General features: G+C 36.9%; 1 pseudogene; it reads right to left on the bottom strand.

Annotated features, from left to right (window-relative positions):
* Positions 1–17,330: 17,330 nt before the first annotated feature.
* Positions 17,331–18,404, bottom strand: part of LOC101578584 — a 25,394-nt pseudogene continuing 24,320 nt past the window's right edge.

The following is an 18,404-nucleotide window of genomic DNA, read 5'->3' as shown; positions in this document are numbered from 1 at the left end:
CAGTTCAAATCATCCTACAAACATGTGTGCACCAATTAATGAATTACAAATTAATATGTGTAATGTTCTCCAGAGTCATTTTGTTTGCTGTATGACTTAACTCCCATTACAGAGTCCCTTACTCTTTGAGAAAATGTAAAAGTACTGTCTGGAGCATTCCGCCGTTGATGCTTAGTCTAGCTTATTTGGATGATGCATAAGTCCGCATGCCTTTTCTGAGTATTGTGTGGAAGAAGCCAACGCTGCAACAGGGGCACCATTCGGAGAGGACAAGGCAAGCAAGGCCGGGCTCATGAGTATTTTCTGCATGTCCCATTCCCAGTAATTTTCTGGCAGCAACATTTCAATCTATGATAAAAAGCCCATTTTTGTTATCATAGATGCTGTACCACATTTTAAAATTAAATTTGATCATAAGTCATCATTTTACTTTTCATTTTTATTTTTATTTTTAAATAGAAAAAAATTAGAAAGAATACAGAATCTCACTAAACAAAATGATTGAAATTCTTTTAATAATAATATTTTTATTTATTTGCTAAGGGTCTCACTACTCAGCTCAGACTCAGAGTGATCTTCCTGTCTCAGCATCCCCAGTGCTGGGATTACAGGCCTATGCCACCATGTCTGGTTTCATTGACCAGCATGAGCAGGGCTGGCACGACATGCAGTACTGGGGACCGAACTTTGGTCCTTGTGCTTGCCAGGCAGGCGCTTAGACCACCAAGTTACCTCCCCAGGCCAAAATGATAGAAATTCACCAGGGGTTGTTATATTGGATATTGCTGTCTTCAGATTAGTTATCTGGATTACCAGATATAATCACACAGAATTGGTCAAAAATTAAAAAGAGAAAAACTATTTAAGCATTAACTCTTCCTTTTAATAGATCAGTAGAAATTGGCAGTACAATTATCAAAGCTATCTTGTTTATGTACATGTATATTTTCCCTTTCTTTTTTCTTTCTTTTCACCTTTTCCACATGTGTAGAACCTGTTCTTATCTTCTTTACAACATGACTATTAGGTGATATATAAAGCATGTTGCTTATAACTAATTATCTTAAGAATCTCAGTACTATAGTTTCCAATGTAGTTGAGCCTAATTATTCAATCATATAAAATTACTAAAACCTGATTTTTATATTCAAAACAATTTTGATGAACTTGTTCAAAATTAAGTGCCACTTGCAATTTAAGAAATAAAATCGGTTTTAACAAAACTGCAGAACAGCGACTTCCTAAAGGTATTGGGTGTTCTGGGCAGGAGGAGAGAAGAATGCAGGAACCCTGCACTGCGTTTCTCTAAGGAAATTTCATGCATGGAAATAGGCGTCTTCCCCGTTTTCCCTTTCTTCTGCTGCTGTATCTAATCAATTCTCCACACATCCTGCAGTCACAGTGGTTACTTTTGAATACAAATCAGATTAATTAATAAATGGTTCATGGTGACTTTAGCAAATGTGAAATTGCAAAGGACTGGCTGGGGCCCATGATCGAACATGGCCCACAGATTTAAAATAGGTTGTGTTTCTCCTACCCACAGAATCCAGAAATGACTTACAATAAACCCTGAAACCTTTGAGCCTCAAGTCAGACTCAACTTTGATTACACACTGGTCACCTCTGTTATACCAACATCGTCCCTGAACACCCTCTGATCACTCGTGAATTCTTGGTGGCTGTAGACAGCCCTCTCACACCAGTTCCTTGTGCTCCCCAGTCCCCATTCCTGGAAGGTGCTTCCACCAAATACATGTCCACTTATTTTCTCACTTCTCTTAGATTTCATTTCCACATCGATGCAATCCTTGATCTTCTTAAATAAGATAGCACCACTTCACTTCCTACTCTTAAGCGTTAGTGTTTCTCTTCCTAGCTAGAAGCTGATTGCCTACTGATTTTTTCCTCTTATTAAAGATAAGGTTCATGAAAGCAAAGAATTTAGAACTTTAATTGCTATTCCTCTAACATATTGAAAAGTCCCTGGTAGCTCAACACCAACCCACCTTCTGAATTCTTGTGAATTGGCAAAGGTCATTGTTGACTCCAAATAATGGGCTGCCATGCTTAGATTCCAGGACAGCAAATTCAGGATGCTGTGAAGACTGTCTAGCAAAATGTAACCCTCAGAGATGTGGGATACATAATATTTATAAATGTAAGCACTGACTATCACCTTGACAGTTCATAGTGATACTTAATAATGATCCTGGTATGAATGAAATACATGCAGTCGTCCACAGAACTACCTGCAAATGCAAGCTGAAAATGGATCTCAATAATGTATTTTTAAGCAAGCAGTATACAGACACCAGAATTCAAACACAGGTCTAGTTATAAACTTTGAAATTGTATTAATAATATAGCAAGTTAGAAGAGAAAAGGTACAAAGCAAAGTTAAGAATAGATTTTAACAGATGTTCATATATGGTTTAGAGGAAAAAGGAAATTTTCCTTCACTCAGATGCCTGCCTTGAAATTCTCACCATGTTTGCAGACATTCTGGCTGGCTTCCAGGGTGCGCTGGTCTTGTCTGGTATGAAGTGTGCCATCTGGGCCGTATGGAAGTCTTTTTTAAAAAATGGACTGCTAATGATGTTCTCCGCAGGTGCTGTTAAAGTGAAGCCAGGTGTCAAGCTTGCAGTGGCCTAAAATGACCATGCTGTGCTGAGAAAAAGAGGTACACCATAATGTAAAATAGAATTTCAGGATAGCATGGGAGCAGTCCATTTTGGGTTGATGCAAATCTGTATAGCATAGTAAAGCTGTAAAAGTTTCCAACTACTTCCTCTCAGCGATGAAAGTTTTGCTTTGAATAAAGTATTACAGCCTAGATCAAAGTTGCACACATCCTTGCTAAATATCTTCTTAATATGTGAATAGTTTTTGAAAGGTTAATGGAGAAGAAAAGTGAGCTGAAACATGCAATGACCCATTCCAAAATATTTAAAATAATTTTGCAAAGTTAGTTGAAATCAGCCTTCCATTGTTATTAATTGGAATTGATTATACAATTCCATTATGTAGGTCTCAAAGGAATTATTTAACTCACTGAAGGGCAAGCATAACCCTTGTGCATCTATTAACTATTAGTAGTATTACCAGCTTTCTGTTTTAGTACATTGATGATAGTTGATACAATTGCAACTCACAAAAGAAGCTAGAAAAAGTCTATTGTAGACAGATTTCAGAATATTAGTATAGATATTATTATACTACAATGTTTTATGGGATTGTAAGCCTATTTTTTTGCTTGCTATCTGTAAACCATCTGCTATTTGCAATACAATTAATATGTCAGATCGTGTAATCCTATGCACTGATGAAAAGTTAAGGTAAAACATCTTACAGAGCAGCAAGGGGCAGAGCTGGGCTCTATCTCTATGTCTGTTGATTCTCAAAGTCTCTGTTCTGCTTATTCCAAGAATAGCTTCTCCTAAAACAAATATATAGGGGACTTCTCTTCTTAGCACCTCTAGTCTCAAACCCTAAAGATGATTACAATTTACATAACACTTAGGCACACTCAAGAAAAAGGAAAGGATTGAGTGGAAGGAAAAGGAAAATACTAAGATAACTTTTCTGTATTTTAGAATTTACCTTATTGCCTGAACAGCCAAATAAATGGTAGTATTTTATGGTTATGATATTTTTGCCTGATGCAATTTTAGTTGAAATTGTTATTTTCAACCTATTTTCTTATTTTTTTTTTCCCGCAGTTTAATGCTGTCTTTTGCTAGAAGTTAACGAGATGCCTTGATGCTAGGTCTGTCCTTGTTTTCAAAAACAGTATTTGCTATTTATTCCTGCTTCTACTTGGCGTTTACATCTCAATTGCTATTGGCTACTTAGTGAGTTATCTTGTGCTCTGGATATTAACTCTAAAATATCAGTAAATCCAATGTGGCAGATATTTTTAGGTTAAATATTATAGGCTTTTGCAGAAATTGTCTCTTATGATGGTATCTCTTTCCCCATCAGAACAAAGTTTCACAAAATATTTTTACAGTAAACACATTTTATAGTCCCAGTTTTAAAGATTTAAATAATTTAGATACCTTGTAATGTTACCAAATATATACTTTTCATTAGAAAGTTTTGTGATTGACTTATTTTAATGCTTTAGGATATACAATAGATACACACAGTAAAATACATACAAATTTATTAATGTACTAAATGGCAAACATATCAAAGAGAAAAAATACTAAAGGACTGTGATGGCCCAGCAGCTCAACATGATTCAGAAAATTGTACCACCCCTTTTCATGGGGAGGGGCCAGATAAGGAACTCACAGATAGATAGTGATTTAGGGGGAGGGACTCTGCACTTAAGGACCACGTCATGGCTTGGGACAAAGTCTACTACGTCTGCAGAACAGACAACGATTCTCTACAAAATAGAAGACAGTGCTCCATGACCAGTGTTTCTCCAGGTGTGTTCACAGACTTCAGTCTGCCTTTGTGATAAGGCCCCAGGAAAGGAGAAAAAATATATATTTTTTTTTCTTTGGGGGCTTGGACTTCAGGCGAGCTTTGTAGGCAGCCTTCCCCTGCCCTTGGCAGGTTAGAGGCAAAATAAAAATTGATTTTGTGTTTGCCTTCATGGCCTTCTCATTTCCTTTGAATCAAGTTGCTCATTGTGCCAGAAACCATCATGGTTTGGGTGGTATTTCCCAAGCCCCAAATCTTGCCTGTGTTTCCTGGGAGCTTCTGCCTCTGGACAAGTGCACAGGCTCTGCTCCGCATAGCAGAGCTACAGCAGGAGGACACCGGTAGGGAAGAAGTCCTTCCGCAGGCCGATCTGGGGTCTGAAGTCAGCACAATTGGCTCTTGCAATCTTTTATTGCTTGTTGAAGAGTGGATATAATTTAATAAAGAAAATGACTGCCCAAGTTAACCATTTTGCCTCTCTATCAAAACCAAGGTGGAAAATTTTTCTGTAATAAAGCAGTATATAACTTCTCTGTCCTCTACTTATCCATTCTTTAGATGTGTTCAGTACAGATGCCATTTTCAAATTGTACCATTTTCTTTACCATAATCTAAAAATTATGGATTCAGAAGATATATCATTTTATTGAAAGAAACAAAGTATCCTTTTATTTAAATAATTGATTTCTAGGTGGTTTAATAATTTTTCATTGTATTTTCCTTAAATAATTTGCAAACTATTTTCTCCATTAAAATAATTTAAATTTATTGGAAAATTTTAAATAAGTATGTTGAGAGAAGAGAGGATAAAACATAAATTTAGCATATTCAGTTAAATATAATTAAGCCTTACAGTAACTGAAAGTGTAAATTTAGTTATTTAGTTGGCAAATACTATTAAATCTTTGTATCCAAACTGAAATTGAGAAAGAAATATCTTCTATAAAATTACAAAGCAGAGAAATTTATTTCCAGAGTACATTTGTGCCTCAGAAACATCATTTCCAGGTTGCTAAAAAACTATACTGAGATAAAAAAATTAATGGAGTTTTATGAGTTCTTCTCTGAATATGTAAAATAATACTTCCATTTCACTTTTACAACTTAGGTTTCTCTTGTGCACTTAGGAAAGCTCTGTACCGACATGACAATTGGTGTGCTGTAGATTTTCACCACATAGCTGTTTCCGAAGAGAGGTGGCAGGTGGCAGAACATTCACCTCAGGCGAAGTCAGGCAGCCAGAGATGGTAGAGACACAGAGTAAGATCCAGACATATAAAAATATTGTTTTCCTAGACACGTTTCCTGTAATAGGACACATCTCCACCTGGGACAAATCTACAGATACTTCAAAGTTTAATAAATTTTAACGCCTGCTTATTAGCTCTTCCATTTCCTAAGCCCAGTCCTCTTATGTTACCTCCTTCTCCGTATATCCCAGCGTCACCCTTCTAGATTCCCAAGTTAAAATCCTGCACCCAGACTGTGTAGTGCCTTTGCCTCCTTCCGGCCCGCACGCTTAGATGGATCAGCCGGCCCAAAGAACATGAGTCAAGTCTCCCCCTTCAACCTTGTCTTTGGTCTGATTTCCTTGACAAAGACACAAATGTTAAGATTCATGCAACTTATCTTCCTGCAGAGAAGATTTAAGTTTCCTTTGCTGTTTTCAGGATGAGGGGTGGGGAAGCTCAGTCCAGCTAAGATTGAGGCACTCTGAGTTTTCATCTATTTAAGGGCTGACCTACTTCTAATTCTTTTTTTTTGTTTGTTTGTTTTTTTGTTTTCAAGTTGTAACTTTGAACATCGTTTCATTAGTAGAAAAAGAATTTTGCCGCACTAATGAAAGTTCTGCTGAGCTTTTATGTCCTGTTAATTACTATCTTCTAGTTCATTCCTGTAGCATCTGCCTTAATGCTTTGAATCACAGATCCCTTGAGCAAGATGAATGGCTCAATGTTGAAATCATTTATGTTCACTTTTTTCCTCCTCAACATCTTAGCTAACAAGTCCTAGCTATGTTAACTGGCATTTACTAGCTACCAACATTAGAGCTTTAAAAAGTTGTAGAAACAAAGTGCACACAACTTTTAAACGTATTTATTTATTTTAATTAATTATTTTTCAATACTCAGAATTGGGTAATGGAATTTGCACTGAGTTACACCCCAGGTCTTAATTTTTTCATGTTTGTGAATAAGGCCTTGTTAAGTTGCTAACAGGCCCAAGTGAGGCTTAAATTTACATTTGTCCTGGTTTAGATGCCCAGTTTTGAAGATTAGAGGCCTGTACCATCATGCCCAGCAACTAATCTTGAAGGTGAACAGCTCAGAGACACATTGTGCCTTCTGCCGCAACTCTGCAATCCTGGAGCATTTTATCATCCTAAAAGAAATCATACTCAAGGAGAAATCATTCTTCCTTTTTTCTTTCTTTCTCTCTCCCTTCTTCTGCCTCTCCTTTCTTAGCCTTCTTTCTCGCTCTGCCTCTTCTTCTCTCTCCTTTGTCTCTTCTCTCCCACCTCTCCTTTCTCTCTCCTCTCTTTTCCCCCTTTCCTTCTTGGTTTCTTCCATTCTTTCTTGTTGTGGGGACATAACTCGGGAGGAACATGAACAGTGAGTTATTTCTCATCCTCACCCACACTGCTTTCTTTGAGAATGCATTTTCCTAAGCTGAAAAGTTGCTGGAGCTGGGCTCAAACTTGCACTGCCCTCTCCTCAGCCTGCTGTCTGTGAGCCCCCATACCAAGCTGCAATTCTTTCACACACATGCCTGGGCATGCAACTTCAGGACCATGTATTAATTTCACGTTCCACTTCTCTAAAAACCTTCAAACTGTTTTGCAAAGAACTAACCTGTTTACATCTTTATGAACACTGTATGAGGATTCCAATTTCTCCTTATCAGTCCTAGTACTTTCAGTAATAACTATTGTAGTAAGTATAAAGTGATATTTTATTGTGGTTTTTGATTCATGTTTCCCTAATGATAAATGTTGAGCCTTATTTCATGTGCTCTTTTGCTATTTTTATGTCATTTTAGATAAATGTTATTGAGATCCCGGGGAAATATTTGTTATATAATTTTACCTTCTCTACTGTTCAGCTTAAGAGTTTTTTGTGTAATCTGGATGGTCCACTCTTTCCAGATTTGTGATGATCAAGAAATTTTCGCACTCAGTAAGCACAATGTCGAGAATATGTCTAGTGATGCATATGACACTAAAGAAGAAAGCAGATATAACATGCCAGAACTTGTGCAATGCAATGAAAGAAGGCCTAAGAGAGAAATTTAGATTGGTAAATTTTCACATCAGAAAAGCAGAACAAGAATAAATAAGCAACCTAATGTTGCACCTCAAGCCTCTGAAAAAGAAGGGCAAAGCAAGCCCAAAACCCATACAAGAGAAGAAATTATAAAAATCAGAGCAGAAATTAATGCAATGGAGACTAAGAAAACAGTACAAAAATTAATTAATTTGAGAGTTGGTTTTTGAGAGGATTAATAAAATTGATAAACCCCTAGTCAACCTTATCAAGAAAAGACTAAAATGCATGCACTGAAGAGTGAAAATGGTTAAGTCACTACAGATCCTGTGGAAATTCAGATGATTAATACCTACTTCAAAAATCTTTACTCTCATAGGATAGGAACAGATTCCTAGATATATATGAATTGCCAAAACAGAATCAAGAAGATATGAAAATTCTGGATAACTTAATATCAGTTACTGTGATTGAAAATATAATTAAAAACTCATCAACAAAGAAAAGCACAGTTCTTGATGGATTCACTGCTGAATTCTACAGAGAAACTTAGAGAAAATATAATGGCAATACTCCTCAAAATCTTTACTGAATTGAAAGGGAAGCAATAATCTCTAACTCACTCCCCTGGAAGCAAGTATTACCCTGATATCAAAATTAGAAAGGACCCAACCAAAAAAAGAGAACTATAGACCAATCTCTGTAATGAACATAGATGCAAAAATCCTCAGTAAAATACTACCAAACATGATGAAACAAGTCATCAAGAAAATTATACATCACAACCAAGTAGGATTCATCCCAGAAATGCAGGGATGGTTCAATATATGCAAATCCATAAATGTAATAGCCCCATGTCAACAGAGTCAAAGACAAAAATCATAATCATCTCAATAGGTAAAAAAGCTTTTGATAAAATCAAACATTCATTCATGATAAAAATCCTTCAGAAAATTAGAATAGATTTTTTTTTTTTTTTTGGCGGAACCAGGGGATTAAACTCAGGCCCTTGCGCTTGCCAGGGAATCACTTATTCCACTGAGCCATCTCCCCGGCCCCTCGAATAGATAGATGTCTTTACCTCAATCTTATAAATAGCCATCTATGATGAACCAATGAGCTTTACCATTAGATGGAATAGGTACGATCCTAATATAACCAAATTAATTTGAAGTTTTTCATACAAAGAAATCTGCATGTAATTGTGTGTGTGTGTGTGTGTGTGTGTGTGTGTGTGTGCGCGCGCGCGCGTGATGTTGAGGACTAACCCCATGGTTATTGCATTGAGCTCCAACTTCAGCCCTTTCCTTTTTTTTTTAACTTCAAGACATTCCCTCATTAAGTCTAAATCACCTAGATTGGTTTGGAGTTTGCAAGCCTCATCTCTTACCTTCCCAGATTGCTGGGATTACAGGCATTTGTCATAATTCCCAGCTGCATATAGATATTTATAACTGCTTTATGCATCATGAATAAAAGTTGAAAGAAACTAAGATGTCCTTCCATAGATAAGTGGGTGAACAAATTCTGGTGCAATGTAAGAGGATACTAGTTAGCACTAAAATGAAAAGCACTCTTCAGCCATGAAAAAATATGGAGGAATATTCATGAAGTAATATTTCTTGTTAATAAATTCTAAAAGCTATTCTCAATATCAATACATTGTGTAGTGACAACTACATGGCCTTTTAGAAAAGTTGAAAGAACAGAAATTGTTAGATTATCAGTCCTAGCCAATAGAAGGAGAGAAGAGCAAAGTAAATAGGTAAAAGAACAACAATGACAGTTTCAGGGCTGTGAAATGATTTACAATATTGTAACGGTAGGCATGTAACATACACATTAAAAAAAAAAAACCTCACAAGCCGCACAACACAAAGTGAATTTTATTTTAAACTGTATCAGTTCATTGATATAAATAATAAAGAATGATAATATTTACATTAGCAGACATCACTATTCAATATGTACTTTGTTTTGTGCTGTTGCCCTACATTTTTTTTTAACATTCAATTGGGCCCTACCTTGTGAAATATTGTCATCTGCCCCACTTATTTTTTAAATCAAAGTCCTGCTAATCACCTTTCTCCTGGCTTTCCCAGGCCTCATTCCCCTTTGGAAGGCCTGTAATTATAGCTACAACTCAGCTAGTTAGGTATCACTGTTTGATTTCTCCATTTGAAAATATTCTAGTTTGTCTCTGATGCTCTACGTGGCGTCTACTTTGTTCTCGCCCAGTTAAATTTGGTCATTCGGTAATTCACATGCTTCGCACTCCTCTACTCTTGTTTTTGTGACTGCTAATGCTGGGCCATTTCACTTTTATTTTTGGCACTGTGCTGGATTTATACTTCTGACTTGGAGTTTTCCACAACTTTTTGTGGAATTCTCAGCTGGCCTTTCACTTCATCGCGCCTCGATATTTCTCACAATGAATCACCCTTCTTCAGAATGTATATCTTCAATTCTGGTAACGTGCTACCTCAGTTGTGCAGAAACTCAGCCATGGATTATTGAAATGAGCACAGTATTTCAAATTTCCTCTTTCTCCTCATCCAGTCTTTCATTTTAATGGACTTTTTATTCATTCCCTTATCTAGAATTCTTCATCTTTATATCTACAGCTGGAAGCCTGCTGACTGTCACCCTGATTTTGCTTCCTTTCCATCCTATCATGTTCTGCTATACAATGTTTCTCACACATTCTCACATGTTGACTACACAGAGGATTGGCACGGACTGGCACTTATATTTTTTTTACAATTTTATTATTAGGGACACTTTCTATTTCTTTCTCATTACCAGAATGCTTCGGCATGGCTGCAGCAGAAACAAAACTGTTGATTTGGTCATGGAGCTCGCCTCCAGGATGTGAGCACCCATTCCTAACGAAGTTTTGTAGCTCATTTCATTCTCACCCATATCTCAGCATCCTATCAGGTTACACTTTTTTCCTCCTTTCCTAAAAACTTACTCTTCTCCATTTGTGCTACTGTTGTTCATTATTGATTACATGGTAACATTTTACCCTTTTCTTCTCTTTATGTCTTCTTTCTACAGTGTTAATGCAAACTCTTATTTGGAAGCGAGAAAGACATATTTTCCTTTTCCGTTTCTAATGCAGGTAAAGATACAATTTTTTATGGCATGGTTCAGTGTTTCCACAATCACGAGGCCTTAAAAGTCAGAAAATGTCATTAAGGGGAGACTCTGGCCTGTAGAAAGGTGACATCTTTCTTTCTTTCTTTCTTTCTTTCTTTCTTTCTTTCTTTCTTTCTTTCTTTCTTTCTTTCCTTCTTTCTTTCTTTTTTTTTGTATTTTAGGGAAGAGTCTACAGGGTGTTGAGGGTCTCACTGCTAGATTGGACTCATAGTGATCCGCCTGCTTACAGCCTCCCAAGAACTGGGATTATAGGAAAGCACCACCATGCCCAGTCTCAATTGCCCTCTCAGCGCGCCCCAGGAGCAAGGCGGGTACCGCAGCCTCGGGGATCAGCCCCCTGCCCCCTCCTTTTATTGTTCTTTGCTCCAGAATACTTATATATAGCTTACTCTCATAGGACCATGAGCCAGGTCCTGGGATACTAAGAATAAAGAAAGTGGTTCAGAGTTTTGGTAATTATTATCCTACGAATATTGTTTTACCAGATTGCTTTCTAGGGCTTATGCTTTAAAGTACTAACAAACAAACAAAACACTTTTTTAAAAATCAACTGTTTTATAAATAAATGCAAAGTTAAGAAGAAAACAAAATTTTCACTTCTTGAAGCTTAATGGACATTCATTGAGGAAAAGAACTGAAGTATTTAAACTAGATCCATATGTGTCCTTCGCTATGTGACCACGCTATGCCAGGAGAAAAGTCTTTAATTCTGTTTTATACATCAACACAATCGAGTTTTTCCAGGCATGCTAGATTCTATGCCAATTTTGCTTCAGTGAAATCTAGAGAACAGGCCTTCCTATTTTAGGAATTCGTAAGCCATGAGAAAGAAATCTTCCAAACATCGCCATTTTCAGAGTTCATAATGTCAAAATATTCGCTCAACTTCCTGTAATGGGCTTTGAAATAGGCTCGCCGTTAGTGATGATGCTTAAAATTAATGAGTTCTGTAAAAGTCATACTCCATTGTATCTCAGTTCATCCAAAGTTTCTTGGGTCTTTTACATATTAGACTCAATAAGAAACCTCTTATGTCATAACTTATTTATAGCAGAAGTTATAAAATATATGCCTCTTTTGTATTGGGAATTAGAAACAATCAATTTGCATTCTTTCATATCAATACTTACAACCTAGTAATTTAATAAAATTGGAAAATTTTAATTTATTGGCACAAGGTAAGTGGGATGATTAAATGTCTTCGTAAAGATGTTAATATCAGCATCTGCTAAAAATCAGTTGGTAGGAAATTATGTAAAGACCTTCATTTCTTTTTGATACTCTGTTTATAGAAGAATTCTCTGGGAGCAGAGAGCTAAGAAGAGCAACAGGAAAAGAAAATAACAAGGAACAGACAAAACAAATGAAAAACATATAGCAAGATGGTAGACTTAAGCGAAATCATTTCATACTAAATGTGAATGCACTGTGCATCACATTTACAAGGAAGCACCTCTATAATTAGAAATAGAAGTGAGGAATAGTATGAGAATCAAAAGAAACTTGAATGACTACATTAATATTAACCACAGTAAAATAAAATGTTATCACATATCTAAGTGTGATAGTTAAGCTTGTCACCTTGACTGAATTATGGAACTCCTGTACAATTGGCTGGACGTGAGGTCAATATCCCTCAGCGCACTAACGTTCATAGTTGCATGCATTGTTAGGAGGTTGGTCCCAGATAAAGGTGGGCACCAAGTGAGGGTGAGTTGAAGGGATGTACCTTTGGAAGGTAATCTCCCTAGTGCTCTTCCCTGTCTTTGCTTCCCATCATCATGAGGTGAACAGCTTTGTTCTGGCTCTTTTTACTGTGCATTTTCTATCTTTGAGTCAGCAGACCATGAACTACATTCTATGAACCATGAGCTGAATAAGTATCTTCTTAAGTTGGGACTGTCACACGTTTTGTGACAGGAACAAACACCCAAACAAAGCATTTGTATCAAAATATATCAAGAGGCTGGGGAGATAGCTCAGTGGCATAAGCACCTTCCTGACAAACACAAGGTCCCAAGTTTGATGCCTGTACAAAAATAAATAAAAATAAAGCATAAGAAAACTTATAAAAAATTTTAAAATGACTTAACAACCCCCCAAAAAAAATGATGGGTAAATATTTGAACAGTTCATTTTAACAAAGAAGTTATATGGAGAGAAAATAAGGACTTGAAAACATATTCCATATCACTATTCATTAAGAAAATGTAATTTTTAAATTAATTTTATTGAGAAAGAATTAGCAATGAGATAGTTTCAAAATAGATTAGTAGTAAGGGGCTGGGAAGATAGCTCAGTAGAATAAGCGCCTGCCTGGCAAGCACATGGACCTGAGTTCAATACCTGGTACCGGGGGGGGGGGAGGTTAGTAGGACAGTTACAATAGTTAATACAATGCATATTGTTGTCTTCATAGTAGTTATTCATAGTACAAGATGCAGATATGATATCTTGCCTAAACACTATTAGCTCAAAACTTTCTTCTCATTGAACTAAGAGAAAATAGCAGTAAAAAAGGACACCAAAACCAAGAAAATGTAATATAAGAAAATGAAATAGGTAATATTTATACACTTATTTGAGAGGTGTAAGTAAGTTAAAGATGAGTGATAGCAAGTGTTGTAAAGGATGAGAAGAAAAGAGACTCTCCTACAGTGTTGGTAAGATTATAAAATAGTATGATAGAGCCGGCCAAATAGCTCAGCAGATTAAAGTGTCTGCAAGCAGGCGCAGGGGCAGGGGGTTCTATTCCCTGGGCTGGTCATGCTGGTCCTGCCCCCAGGGTGCGCTGAGATAGCAATTAAGACTGGGCGTGGTGGCGTGCACCTGGAATCCCAGCTCTTTGGAGGCTATAAACAGGCGGATCACTATGAGTCCAATCTTATAGTGAGACCCTGAACACCCTGTAGACCCTTCACTAAAATACAAATGAATAAATAAATAAATAAGTAAATTAGTATGATTATTTTGGAAAGCAGTTTGATAAATTTTAAGGAAATATGACATACATTTCCCAACAGATCCAGCTTTCCTATAAAAGGTAGCTATTTTAATATGATAATCAATCATATGATTGTTTTTCTGAGACTTTAATACCTCAGAAAGCAAAAGCAGTACTTTGAAGGATTTTCCCATTTGATAGTGTAGGACATTAAAAATCATGCATACTTGCAGACTGAGATATAACAAAATTAATATTTTAAACTGCTTCAACAAGGACATTCATTTTTTTAAATTCAATTTAGTGTGTGTATGTGTGTGTGTGTGTGTGTGTGTGTGTGTGTGTGTGTGTGTGTTGAGACAAGGTCTTGCTATACAATTCAGCCTGGACTTGAGCTCACTTGGTAGCTCAGGCTGGTCTAGACTCGCAACAGTCCAACCTGCCTAGCTTCTTGAGTGCTGGGATTATGGCTGTGCACCACCATGCTTGGCCAAAACAGGACATTCTTAGCCTCTTTTATCCCCTCTGTCCACTGTAGTCTTTAAAAGTGTGCTGATGCTTAGTACAGGTTGTTGCTTACAGTTGTACCTACTTCTGACCTTCCATACAATGCAAAAAAAGAAAGCATTGTCTCATTACAAAACTATAGATTTCATTTGTTACCTCCTTTAAAGACTCTTGGGAAACCACAAAGCTTTGCACATTATACTTTGATAACCACTTGAAGTGCTGATGTAACTGAAAGAAAAAAGATGAAGTTATGATAAGGTCAAATAGTACAATCAAGAAGAAAAGAATTTACTATGCCTGGGGGGCAGCTACCAGGGGCAAGAAATAAGTTGTACTTCCAACATGAAATAAGGTAAAATGAGACATGATTTTAGATAATCGAGAGGTTTGAAGCAGCAATGTTACAAAACATTTTCCTGACATGGTCTTGGGTTCCTGATTTGCTGTCATAGGCAAAGAAATATGATCCTTGTGTTGTTTTGGCCAATGGTGAAAAACATTTATGTAGTTTTACAATCCAGGTTCTGTGTGTTTTCTTCTAAATGTTCAAATGGACACATTGTGTAAGAATTGCTTGGGATTGCCAAAGAGAGAGTCATGATTAATGTTGACCTTAAAAAACATGTGTTTCCCCGGAGGCAAAGCAGTGTAAATGCCAGGGAAGGTGGAAGAAGAAAAAAACAAGGGTGCCAAAGACTAGGAGAGGGAAGATGCCTCTGAAAGGCAGGAGAACAAAGACACAGATTGAAATAATTTGTGTGGAGGTAAAATTGCAGGGACAATGCAAGTAATAATACCATCAGTGACTTTTAAAGATGATGTACAGGGCCAAACTGCTGTACAGGGTTTCAGGGTAAATTCTGAGGGGATTTGACTGACCTTGTCAGATACAAAAGTTACATTTTTTTGTTATATTGGTCTTGCTTTATCTTGGTCTTAATCATCCAGCAGACAAGTATAAAAATTGAGGTATAAATAGTAAAGCCATATTAATATGCTGAGCTGTAAAAGGTTCAAATCAACAACTTCTGATGTTGCCAGTTCTGTGGATAACCCACTACTATTATGGACTATGGGACTATATTGGATTACTTTGCTGAATTCATGCACCAGCAATATTTGAATGGAAATGGACTGCCCATCTCAGACAAAACTAAACAAAAAAGAGGACACAGGGGGGCAGGGAGATAGCTCAGTAGAATAAGCACTTGCTTGGCAAGCACAAGGTCCTGAGTTCAATCTCCAGTACCACAAAAAAAGAAAAAACAACAACAACAACAACAAAAAAAAACCCCAAAAAGAGGACACAAATGAAGGACCATTTTGTAATGAAAAAATATATATATATATGTATGTACAAAATAGCATAGGTTTACTGCTACTTTCTCTTAGCTCAATGAGAAGAAAGTTTTGAACTAATAGTATTTGGACAGGATATTATGTCTACATCTTGTATTATGAATAACTACTATGAAGACAACAATATGCAATGTATTAACTATTGTAACTGCCCTACTAACCTGATTTGAAACTGTCTCGTTGCTACTTCTTTCTCAATAAAATCAGTATTAAAAAAAAAAAGATGATGTAGAGCAAAGGTTGGTGTGGGCCAGTTAAATCTTCAGTTTATGTCCCAAAGTGTCAGTGGTGAATTGGCCAAAGTGACAAATGAAAGTTAGAATTGAAAGTCATGGGAGCTGGCTATGGTGGTGCACGTCTGTAATGCCAGTACTCAAGAGCCTAGGCAAGAGAATCCCTGTAAGTCTGAGCTAGACTGGGCTATTGAGCAAGACCTTGTTTCAATTTTTTCTTAAAGAAAAATCATGAGAGTAGTCACCAGCTATTTGAAAAATATATTAAATGTATGGAATTTTGTTTCTGGAAATTAGAACTTAGGGGGCTGGGGAGATGGCTCAGTAGAACAAGTGCTTCCCTGGCAAGCATAAGTGTCTGAGTTCAATCCCTGGTTCTTAGAAAAAAAAATAGAACTTAGATAAGGAAAAAGAATGGTGTTTTTGAGCTGTGGGGAGAGCTCAATAGAATAACTGCTTGCCTGGCAAGTGCAGGGTCCTGAGTTCAATACCCAGTACTGCAGAAAAAAGTGAAAAAAGAATGGTGCTTTCAACACTGTCTTCTATAGTGTGTGTTTCAAATAGATGCAATAATTAAATAATATATATGTTATATAACATATAACTTATTCATATTTAGTTTATTTTTCATAAGACTAATTTTTATAAATATAATTATTAAACAATAGAATTATAAAAGCATAAATAAAATGTATATTATATCTGTAAATATAATTTTCTATAAAGTTTGGCTAACATGAGTGGGTGGCACAGCAATCATACCTGAAGGCTTTTATTCTTTATATCTTAATACTTAGTGTCATATCTGACCTATAACAAATGCTTAAAAATATTAAGTGAATATGTATTTGCCTGGATAATTTTTCATGAGCAAGAAATACTATGACATCCGTTGAGTAATTTCATCTGGCACAACTTCCCTTTTCCGCCTCCAGTTCTAGGGAATTCTAGTATGTAATGGAATACTAATCTAGTCGTGCATGTCCATTGTTAAGCAAAGGAAGGGAGGGAAATGGTATTCTCTGATTGCCTATTCTTTGCTGCCTGTATTCATTTATTTTACAACTTAGGCTTGAATACGTAATGCGCTGAATTTACTTTATATAACCTACTTTTAGAGTGAAGTGCATACTGAAGTATGTTAACAAATAGTCACCGAATAAATACTCTTGAAAGGGAATTATTTCAGTGGATATGAAGAGGAAAAAAGCATAGGAGAGGAAGACAACTTGGCAGAGTGGTATTGGAATCAGAATGTGGTTTTAAATGTACAGAACACCAGCCTTAGGATTGGAAATGCCCTTTATGCCGTAGTTTGAGCTCTGTATGATAACTCAGTGCTGGGCTTCTTATTTTATGAGTGAATCTAAGTTTAACTGTAAGGAAGTGATCTTATGTGTGTTCGTTGTGACAGCGCCGGTGTCACACTTGACCAACAAGCCCATTCTTCACCTCCACTCTCCTAGACGGTGCTATGGCCCCGTATGGCACAGCATGGATCTTAATGCCCAATTCTCCATCAAGAAGCCTGCAGGAAATTGAGGTGTTAGTAACAGCAGCTGATAAGTGTAACATTCATTAAAGCTACATGAGCTTCACTGCATGCATCTTACCATTTTGCATGTTTAGGAGTAATGTGAAACTAGACCGTGACTTATGGCTGGATCGAAAGCTTTACCAACAAGCTTGGTTTTATCATGATGACTTAATCCAAGCTTATTCCATTTTTAGTTGCATAGGTCAGTGCCAACCTTCTGTATATCATCACACACAGCAACCAGACAGACTCCTCACCTGACCCACAGTAGTTGGCTAGGATTAGGCATTCTGCACCAACGTGCTGCCTCTGTTACCACACTAAAAATACATGTCATATAAACCTCTACAAGCAGAGCAGTGCCAGTTTTGATACAGTCTGACCAGGAAATGATGTAAAAATCACATTTGCAAGGATGTTCTCTTATTGTTAGCTTGTCTAAACATTCTAGGATAATGCTGATGATAGAAATGAATTTCATTGTCTCAGTTCTAAATAGCATTTCAAATTCATTAAGTGGTTGCTCATGTGGGTCTATGTTGCTATCTTTAACTGGAGGATTTGTGCTTAGTTCAGGTCTGGTAGTCAGAGAATCACACAGGACGGCCCTGGGGCGTCTGCTGGGGAGGAGGGAATACAACAAGGGCTGAGGTTCTGGGCACAGACATTAATGAGTGGAACATTAATGAGTGGAAGTGGAATTATGTCTCCCCATAAGGTCAGCATTGAACCTAAACTTTGGATTTGCTTTGGTTCTCATCAGTTTGTGAGAAGAATTGAGAAGTGAATCAAGTTGATTAGCAAGGTACTGCAGTATCACTTTTCAAAAACTTGCCAGACCAGTTGTCGGTTATACAGATCTTTATTACCATTAAAAATAGAGTCACGTAGGGCCGGTGAGATGGCTCGTGGATTAAGTGCTTCCCTGGCAAGCGCAAGGGCCTGAGTTCAATCCCCGG

This window comes from Octodon degus, unplaced genomic scaffold (assembly GCF_000260255.1).
Source record: "Octodon degus isolate 3935 unplaced genomic scaffold, OctDeg1.0 scaffold00015, whole genome shotgun sequence".
In the NCBI taxonomy this organism is placed as follows: Eukaryota; Metazoa; Chordata; class Mammalia; order Rodentia; family Octodontidae; genus Octodon; species Octodon degus.
Note: the sequence above shows the minus strand (reverse complement) of the source record. Positions and strands in the feature narration are given on the sequence as shown.